This window comes from Cryptotermes secundus, unplaced genomic scaffold (genome assembly GCF_002891405.2).
Source record: "Cryptotermes secundus unplaced genomic scaffold, Csec_1.0 scaffold909, whole genome shotgun sequence".
Taxonomy (NCBI): domain Eukaryota; kingdom Metazoa; phylum Arthropoda; class Insecta; order Blattodea; family Kalotermitidae; genus Cryptotermes; species Cryptotermes secundus.
Window position 1 is genome coordinate 660,902 of NW_019722439.1, and position 11,107 is coordinate 672,008.

At 39.9% G+C, this 11,107-nt stretch overlaps 1 protein-coding gene across 1 annotated transcript in view; it reads right to left on the reverse strand.

Moving 5' to 3' along the window:
• LOC111861505 (MOXD1 homolog 2) overlaps window positions 1–11,107 on the reverse strand; it is a 272,739-nt gene that overhangs the window by 224,692 nt on the left and 36,940 nt on the right. The gene's annotated exons all lie outside the window — the stretch shown is intronic.

The following is an 11,107-nucleotide window of genomic DNA, read 5'->3' on the forward strand; positions in this document are numbered from 1 at the left end:
TACCGTGATCACAAGAGCTCTCCACAGGTCCCTATCCTGAGCCAGAACAATCCAATCCATCCCATCTCATCCTATCTCTCTATGACCCATTTTAATATTGTCCACCCACCTACGCCTTGGTCTTCCCAGTGGTCTCCTTCTTTCTGGCTTTGCCACCAATATCCTCCATTCGAACTACATGCTGTGCCCACCTCATCCTCCTTGACTTCATCATTCTAATTATACTCGGATAAGAGTACAAGTTATGAAGACCTGAGGTTGGTAGCTAAGGTAAAAAGGATTGCAATTAAAATAGATTACAGTAATGATCCAATTACGAGGATGCTGAAAATGAACTGAAATTCTGGAGTGGCTTTAAGCTTTCAAGAAAATATCTCGAAAAGTGGGCTTATTTATTTGAAGAGACTTAAGTAGATCAAGGCTTAACTATTCTCGAGTAAACAACGTTAAAATATCTTCGGCTGAGAAAATTAATTTAAAATTTTAAGAAAGCTAATTAAGTGTTTACTTTCTGAAATGGCATCTGCACTCTGAAACAAATATGTTTACACTGTAAGTAAATCACTGTCTATCTAGGCAACCAACATAACACCTGACGAACCAACTGAGTAATCAAGCCCTTCCGTGGGACAATAATAATAACAAAAACAAGACTCACAATAATAATATTTCAATAAAATCAAAGTTATTATCGATAAGAGATAATAGTAAAATGTGCTGTATATTTAGAATCAATATATATATTTTGTATTTTAATTACTGAAAGAACATTTGGTATAAAATGTATCACAAAGAAAATATCAAAATTTTAAATATATCATTATATAATATTGAAACAAAGCAATTCTTTATTTATTTTCCTGTTTATAATAATATTGACAAAACCACTAACAATGCTAATATCTACTGAATTTACCTATACATGTGTAAACTCAGTGACCACAAATAATCACTCTCATGGTTTGACGGCCTGACCACGTAAGTCCATGCCTCCTCCACGCTATTACTGTTCTTCTTTGTGAGAAACTAAAACTGCAAAGTAACATGGCTTCTAAAGCGGCCTCCGTAGTCTAGAGGTAACGTTCCCACCTCATGATTCGTGGTACGCGGGTTCAAATACCCGGCGGAGGTCGTCGAATTTTTAAGGGCGGAAAAATTCAGGGAACAAGTCCTCCGGGAGGGACTTTAAGCTGTGTGTCCCGTGTCGTAACTTTACGGCACGTAAAAGAACCTCATATCCCCAAAGGGGATCACTGAGCCAAATTCCAGGACGTTTCCCGCCCAACAATAGTCTCTAAGGCCTCCGATAGATGGGGGAAGCATTATAGACACCGCTAAGCAAGTGGCCGAACTCGCTTGCTCGGCGGGACTGATGGTACGCACCATTTATCGGTAGGGTATAGAGACTGGTAGAATATCATAGAGGGAAGCACAATAGATCAAACTGGTCGCGGTGCATGGGGAAACCCACCCTCTCTAAATAAGTAACTAACTAACTAAGATGGCTTCTAGTGGTACAATATTCGTGTCAGAATATCGTAAAACAGGTTCAGAAGTTATAAGCGGAAATACAGAAAAATCATGGATAGCTGATAAAGACACACATATAGGAAAGAGTTTAGGCCAAAAATAATTCAGGCGGCTCCTCAGTCTGGTATTGTTCTAACATTCAAGGAAATGTTTATTTTTCTCAATGCACATTGTCTCAATTTCACGATCTTATGCTACAACAAAATGAATAAACAAAGGTTTATCATTACATGCACGGCTAAAGTTACTGTAACTTGGAGGGTCTGGTGCACTCTGGTGGCACCTGGATGCACTACAGACAAAGCCGGGAACAAGCCAATCTAGAATGAGCTTGGCTATCCAAAGTAGCTTCAGAAACTTCAACGATGAGCTATTCAGTTTATCAAAACCGATTCTTTCACAGCAATTCTAAACCTGAACAATGAAATGATAGATTAATTTTTTTGTAAGCCGTCAAAAAATAAAACAGCCAACGGTGATAAGCCCCATTCTTTTGTGTAATATTTATAAAGCTACTTTTTCGACAATATAATCCCATGTTCTACTGGAGTTTTTCAGCTGTGCAAACATTATAGGAAAAAAAAAGTATTCATGTGGATACATTTTGACTTACTTTCCATGAGAGATTAAGGTCATCATCATTATCAGCGGAACCATTGTTCCAATAGCTTCTTTCCCCATACCCATTAAAATTATACTTTTGCTTTAGAGCACAGGTTTTTGTGCCTATTTTTATTGCTAGTGGGGTGGGACTAAGTCCCTTATACTGCGGCCACTTCTGGCCTATTGTACCAGCCCCAGATGATAGGTGAGGGTGACTGTGGAGCAATTGGTGGAATGAAGATTGGCAGGGGAAACCGAAGTGCTCGGAGAAAACCTGCCCCAGCGCCACTTTGTCCACCACAAATCCCACTTGACCAGACCCGGGATCGAACCCGGGCCGCCGTGGAAACCAGCGACTTACCGCTTGAGCTATGGTGCGTCCATATGCACCACTTACTTTCATGCTGAAAAGCTCTGCATTTTACTTGCTTATGGCATTGCATGTCTCACGTGATTAAGAGAATACACAATGAATATTGTCTTACAAAGCATTGGCCGTTTGTTTGGTTTCTTTAATGAGACAGAGCGTGTTTTCTGTGAGAAGAAACGTAAGGTGAAGTAGTCCATATGTTTAACTAATTGAGCGCTATGTCATGAAGGTATATGGGGGGAGTGGATGTGGAGATATTTTCTATGAGGTAGAAAATTTATTTATAAGTATTTCTTAGACGAATTTCAGGCTTCAAAGGATTAATCTACAGACCGTGCAGGGCTCCCTGTATATTCCTTCTAAGCAATACACTTACACTTTAAATTCTTTCACGGAAATTATATATTCCCTTCATATTTCTTCAAAAGGAATAGAAGAACCATTATTTTTAGACACTATCAACATTGCTTATTCCTTTTGTATGGCAGGAGAGAACGGAATTTTTATTTTCCTGCAGCGCAATATATTCGCATCAAACAGAAGTTCCTTATTCACTTCTGTTTTGTTTTTCCATCACCCAGAATAAGAAACTACTTTGTCAAGAAAATATCTTTAATAATAAGAGAACTGTTTCGTAAAATGAACAGCGAAAATAGATTTCATGATCTTTTTAATATTATTCTGCATTCAGTTGCTTTTTACATGCGTGCCTTGCAAAGGCTGAATTTCTGAGCAGCAACAGGACAGTCATTGAGCCCTACACCAAATGTCACACTCTTCTAGAAAGGGATGATTCGGCTGAAAATTTGGACCTAACTTTGAGTCACAATTCTTAGTGTTGCAAAATGATATGGTAAAGTTAATGTAGTATATTGATTGTATGTTAATGTATGTTGATCGAAATTGAAAATTCCTAGAAATTTACCGCAGTGTCCATAAAGATGTGCATTAATGGTTAAGAGCCACAAATTAAAGAACTCTTATAGGAAAGCCATTCGTACAATTAAGTAAAAAAAAGTAAGGCTATCCGTGTACCAGGCCGTGAAGGCCCATAGGGTTGTGAGACGTTGAGGGTCCCACATTATCTAGACAATCGGCTCAAAGATGGCGGTAAGGTTCTCAGCCTTAGCGCCGGCCGTGTTTACTCCCCAAGAAAATTATTTAATTAATTCCTGGTACTCATTTCTGTTAGAGGCTGAGTAAACCCCAGGGCCTAGTGTGGCTGGAAGGATTAGGTCAACTGAAAAAAATCCAATGCCTTCATCGGGACTTGAACCCGCGACCTTCCGGCTTGTACAATTACAAATCTTTATTCTCCCCTATAAGATATAAGAATATTTGTGCATATTTTAACCCGTTAAAGAACTGTGATTACTATAAAGTGTCACTTTCTTTATTAGCTACCAGAATAAATAGTGATTATTTCCCTAAGAATTCTTAATGAACTGGAGTCGCTGTGTCTTCTCTGTGAGGAAGGAATTTGTTTTGGTCTAAATGAAGTTTGTGAAGCAAGGAGTTGCCATGACAGCGAACATTTCGATGTAGGGGTGTCTTTTTACAAGAAGAAGTCGTCCGAAAGAAATGAGAACTTAAACAACCTGTTGAGTTTGAGTTTTAACTGAGATATGTAAAAAAATTACATTATATCTTAAATGAATTCCGGAAATTTCTCTTGATTTCTACGAATATGAGAGTTGGCTTGTCACCACAAGGGAAGAACCCTAACTGAGTTTGATAAGAGGGTGCTGTGGAGAATATTTGGACATTAAGGGTAGGAAGTATGTAATAAGGCAGTTTGCTCGAGGACTAACACCTTACCTTGGAGAGGTCTGCGCCCCCCAGTGACACGGAGAGCTATGGTGGTTGAAGTGTAAACTAGGGGTAGAACCGTCTAGGCCAGACAGGTCAAGGGTCAGAGGCCAGACGAAATATAGCCCCTAGTACTCCTGTTTTGGTGCTGAGCTTAGGGTTACACAATCTCACATAAGAAAAATTTGCTGTTACGAGACCATGGAGGAGGTCAAGACCCACACAGGGCTGTGGAGCCAGTAAAAACAACAGATTAAGGCAGTAGAGAAAACTGTATAAAGTAGGACTTCATATTTTGTACTATTCCAAAATTATTATCACTGTTATCAGTTAACGGAGGATGCTGTGACTGAACAGGCAGTTCGCATAGGAGAAGGAGAAATATCCATACGCGGTAGTGTAGTTGGTTGAGGTCGCGGGATCGAATCCCGATGAGGTCATTGGATTTTCTTCTATTTATCTAATCTTTCCAGCCGCACTATGGCCCTGGGGTCAACTCAGCCTCTAACAGAAATGAGTACCAGGAATATTCTTAGGGGTAAAGGGCGGCCCTGCGCGTAAGGCCATCTATGAGCCGATTGACTAGAAAATGTGAGAACCTGAACATCTCACAACCTTTTACAGGGATAGCTTCACCTTTTTTTACATTTCTCATTACACCGACTTGACATAGACATCTTTGGAGGACTTGATCCAAACTGGAATATAATATTAAATTGGATATTAAGTAAAAAGCTTTTAATTTTTTGGAATTATGTGGCTCGGCTCAGGACAGGTTAAAATGGCGGTATCCTTTCAATAATTTGTTGAAATTTTGGGTTCCAAAAAAATCGAATAGTATCTTGACAAATGAGTAATTATTAGTCTCTTAAGAAGGATTTTGGTTCGAGAAATCAATCTTTGGGTATAATGTTCCGTAGACAGCAGGGTCCGTATAATTCCGCGATTGAACGCATTCTCTCACAAGACTTTCTGACTACGTTGTTGAAAGCTAAGATGGACGCCGGAGGGAAGTCTTTAGGAAACATTGGCATAAAGTATCTGACGACCTCGAACATGAGAATACAATTGCTATTTGCCTTCTGTCCCATGGTAAAGAGAAGTTTCCTTGCGTAGAGGAAGTTTGGCTTGTATTCTGGAGGTGACGGATTCGAACATAGGTCGAGAGGCCTGTTACTCGTATTGTGACTGAGATTTTTTCGCGTCTTTCCTCAGTCCCTCCACGTAAATATCGAGATGGCTCACAAAGAACAGCATCGGCGCTTATTTTCACATCCCTCAAATTCAGTATTTACGGTTGTGACGCACATCAATTGCTAGGGAACGGTCGGCAAACAGGCTTCGTCAAAAATACAGTCTGTTTTCTATGTGGTCCGTGCCGAGTTTATGTAAAGAGAGTCTGTAGCTTTGATTAGATCTGTCCCGTGTGGAGGCGAGGTTGAACACATCCACTGTGACCATGCGAGTTGTAGGAGGCGACGAAAAAGGAAGTCTCAAAACTGAGACGGTAAAATATGGTCGCGAGTCCCAAGGGTCTTGGACCTGAGAAACCATGCACTGGCGAGGGCCAGCAGCATATACAAAAGACAGACCAATCTTCGCAATTAGGGCGACATATAGTTTCTGGAGCCTCTAATCTGAGTGGAGGCTTTAGGTCGGATGGTTTCATTAAGAATAGAGCTCGGAGTCATGGCCTTCAAGTAACCAAATGAGGGTCCCAAAGACTACCAACCCACACTCGAGTCTGTTGCTGCAACAGATGTTCTGCACGCATTTCGAATAACTCAAGCACAGAAGAGTCTCACTTCTGCGTAACTAAAAGCTTAAAATAATACCCCGTGTTGTACACACAGCACGCACGCTCAGAAGACTGTTGTACTGATTTCTTGCGTCATTTACGAAAGTAGGTAGCATACTAATACCTTTGAATGGCTGAGTGGAATTTGTTGGAGTGACAGAACAGGTTCCGGCCTGTGGGAAACGAAACAAATCATTCTAAATGTCTCTACACGTATCCCAGATGTGCTAACTGGATACTACACCAAGGGCTTTCAAACTGAACACAAGTGAACGAGTTCAAAGCGATATTTACTAGTACAGAGACGAGCACTAATTCTTATTCATTTAGACTATTTAACTCTTTATACATAAATATGCTTACTTGTCATACACAAAATGCATCAATGTGTTTTCTGTGAGGTAAGAACTGCATTTATGAATTTTATTATATTTATTTCATGCTTCGGTATTCTGAAATCATAATTACTGACATAAAGAGGAACTTTTTTTAGAAAGGACGATGTAAAATACAATAAAATTGTACTAATTTCTAATCTTTATTGCAGTACTGAAGTACAAGCGTACTTAAAATCATATTTATAAATGTGTAATTAAGATGAGATAAATATTTCGTCACCTGTGTTGAGTGAAAAATGAACTTCATAGATTATGTGAAATAATTGACTTGTAGAGCCTGTTTGCGTCATGCAGGAATGAAAAATATAAAATTACGTCGGAATTCATGTTATACGTTAAAATGATACAGGTTTACATGGGTGAGAAATTTTCACAAATACGTGTTTTTACACTTCGTTATGTTTCCTGAATGCACAGAATAAGGAGCGTTATTTATGGTTTATTTAACGACACTCTAAGTAGATCAAGTTTACCGCCAACTGGAAAGATGATATGTTTATAATGAATTATAAATTATTTGGGAAGAAACGGTGCTTGCTTGATAGAGTTACTACTCGGCATTTACCCTAAGGCACTGCAGAGAGCCACGAATTACCCCAGGAAATGCAATCGGTACCCAGTCGAGATTCGTGAAAGTAACTCCCGAATAATTCTGAAACTTTTACCTTTTCATCTAACTAGCTCCGTAAATTATTATTATCAGTTGAAACTTTCGAAGCAGAATGGCTGTTATACCCACCACATGTTTAAACGTTAAATTACTCTACATTTGCCCGCAGCTTACATTTATGTGAAGGGTTCGAGAGCTCTGCTTGCCAACTGTTTTAACGGTTGTTTCTTAATCGGCGTATTCTTCAACCCTGAAGATGGAGACGGTATGTTCCTCCGAAACGTCACTTGAATTTCAACGGACTACACTTTAGAACTCTACATCATGTTATTCTCGGAATAAACATAGAAATTTTCCCTACTTTACATGAACCTGCTGATCCCTGTAGTGCAAAGCACCGTGTCTCTGTGAGATACAAACTGAGTGCTTGAACACTTACTTACTTACTCATGGAGCTGAGCCCCTCTTAAGGAGAAGTCAATTCTGCAGCTACTCAAGAATTTCCCAGCATTTTATGGAATCCAAAGGTTCATTACCGTGTTTACAAGAGCCATCCACTGGTCCCTATCCTGAGCCAGATCAATCCAATCCATCCCATCCTATCTCTCTAAGATTTATTTTAATATTGTCCACCCACCTACGCCTTGGTCTTCCTAGTGGTCTCTTTCTTTCTAGCTTTTCCACCAATATCCTATATGCATACTGTAAACAGCATCACCCCAATTGCTTGATACTGTCCGTGACCGAAAGGGTTTTACACGGCTTACAGAACCTGTTTCACAAGACTTATGCTTCTCAGCATTGAAAATGGCGTAACTTTCAAATAACATTTCACTCTTATTAAACACACGCCTGTTTCTCAAAGTTCACAGTGCTAAACAAAGTCGTGTAGCGAATCAGAGGACACGTGAGTACAAATTACCGATTATGTCTCGCGAGATAATGAGGATATTGTCTGTTGGGTGTTACGGGGGGAGGGAAGGCAAGGTGAGTAAATAACACTTATTATGTACAGATTTGTTCCAGTGTTTAGGATCATACGTGGCCTGCCTATTAATGTTTTCAGCCCCTGAGGTTATGCGTTTTCAGGTACCACAGAATGTCAATTTACTATTCACTGACCTACTCGTGGGCATGAATTTGTTTTATCAATTCGTACACGACACTCTTCTGTGTTTTCTGAAGTTTCAAATATTAACTAAAATTTATATATCTCTAAGTATTTGCTCTTTCATCTATATTATTGCAATTTACAGTGATTAGTCTCATAAGAATTTTCTGACTGTAAGCTTCAGATCCCACCGTGGCAGCCCGGGTTCGATCCCGGGTCTGGTCAAGTGGGATTTGTGGTGGACAAAGCGGCGCTGGGGCAGGTTTTCTCCTAGTACTTCGGTTTCCCCTGTCAATCTTCATTCCACCAAATTCTGCATCATCATAATCACCCGGGACAGGCTACAATAGGCTAATCAGTGGCCGCCGTGCCGAGTGGACCCAGTTGGACTCAACCCCCCATTAAGCGAAGCGGATACCTCCACCTCTACGTATGCCTTCATGGCGTGGTGTTTAACTGATTAAGCACAGGGTCAACTTCGTGGATCCAATTGCTGTTGCTTGCTGATCATTACAGGAAATATACTTAGCTTATTTTACACTAAACATTGTTATAGCTAAAATGGGGCACTCGGATAAGTACTATAGGCATAATTCTGACTCTCAGTGCTTTATTTTCAAGTCATAGTCTATATAATATAATAGGTTCAGTAAATAATATTTCTTACCTCACAGGCAATACAGCCAATAATTAATTGCAAAAATTTGATGATTAATATGATTTAGGGACATCTCTTTTTTGTTTCAGTCACGAGAAACACAGAAGCTGAATACCATGTGGTAATTATCCATACATAGCTTCGCTTGCTTCCCAAATTAGGCTAATTCTCTGGGACGCGGATATGAATATCCGTACTGTATTATGACGGATCCTATCACTCTTCGAGCAGGAAGGTTGACAAGGCTGGAACCTGCGTCCACTTGAAAGGGGATATCATATGTGGGAAGTACATTCAGACAGACCATAGGCATTATGGTTAAATGTGCCACAAATTATGCCGGTAAATCACCACCGGCGACTAGGTATGACACTTAACGCAGATTATCTCAAACTGTGAGTCGCAAGCCCATAATTACGGAGAGATTCGAGACAGATTATAAGCAAATTTGTCAGTAAAGTCTATGTACTCTTCTAAACTAAAATTTTAGATACATGAAGATTGGCAGGGGAAACGGAAGTACTCGGAGAAAACCCGCCCCAGCGCCACTTTGTCCACCACAAATCCCACTTGACCAGACCCGGGATCGAACCTGGGCCGCGGCGGTGGGAAGCCAGCGACTAGCCGCTTGAGCTATGGCGCGGCCATGAGATACAGAAACTCGGAAGTAACTTTCGAATTCGAGATTTTTCTTAAAAAATTTAATTTTAGAAAACAATTATTATTTTTTTTTTTTAATTATACGAGCATAAACTTCAGCAATACCCGTCTCTTAGAATGAGCGTGGGTCTCTCTGCTCTCAAACCAACTTTATATTGCTTAGTTTCTTAAAATTTCTTCTGGAAAATATCAAATTTGGAAGCTTGAAAACACTTTCTCTGCTTGTATTTGCACGGCGCCAGCTATAAATATGGGGACAACACAACTTCCGATCCAGTGGCTACAGAATGTTCTTTCCGCGCCTGGGTAAAGAGAGACGTGGAACTGATGACCCATCACCTAGGCCCGAAATTAAGTATGCGTGGTTTTATGCTTTAACCCCCTTGAAGGTCTTCGTTGCGTCATGTTTAATTAATCAGAGATACAAGTTTTCCCTTTATCTTTAGCGCTACTGTGAATACTGTACTGCAGTTATTCATGTGCTGGCGATTTTGCCCTTAAATTCAAGTTCATTACTAAATCCATTGTTTGGTTGTGGGCTGTAATGCTCACCTCTGCGCTTTGATCAACGCTGTAGACAGGTTGATTACGGCTATGGGTTACCTGAAACTGAACTGCAGCCCAAAGCTACGAAAGGACCTTTCCATTTCAATTCAGAAACAAAACTGTAAATCCAATTATCAAAGCGGAGATCGTACACAGTGTATTCAGCTGACACGTAGCCCCCTCCTTAAGAGCAAATACACGTACTTCGATCATGTGTCCAGTTTAAGAGTGTGATTTGTGAAATAAATGTACAACAAATTAGATCACCAAATCTAAACCAGTATTATAAGTCACTCACAGGCCAAAAATATAATAATGTATTATGTAATGTTGTTCTTCTGTTAGCTCGAGAATTACTTCTTGTTGACAAAAACATTTGGCAGAAGAGACTATGCCTTTCTGTGTCCATCCGTCAAAGATTTATCCCCTGTAGATTCATCTGTGTATTCTACCTCCCCACGAGTCGAATCCTAATCACGGATTGGCAAACACTCTAATAGGCAATTCAGCAGGGATTCGTGAGCTCCTAATTGCATTGTTCCTGCCGCTCATCGGATTGGCCCAGTTAAATACCCAACGTTTTCTTCTGGGCACTTTTATTACGTGGCATCAATTTGGAAGCTGTCTTTAAATTTATTTCACAGGTATTGGCGGACTTCTTGATACAACTCTCTTTAATGCCAGCAATAAGACTAATGTGTTCAGCTTCTGTAATATTGCCATTAAATTAATATTAACTATAAATAGCCCAGCACTTAAATACTTACGCTTTCTTCTTTAAGCACAATGATCACACAACACATACTCGCATATAGCTAACACATGCAAAGTTTTTACTATAGGATTCTGACGATGGTGTATAACACACAGAGATACTTGGTTTTCGGAATTTATCCATCGTCCTGATTTTTAAGATAACTAAGAAAAACACGACGTTTCGGAAACTGGATCTGTATCCGTCCTCAGGTGAAGGAAAACACCTATTCTGTTGGGTCCTAACCCCTTAGAAAGATC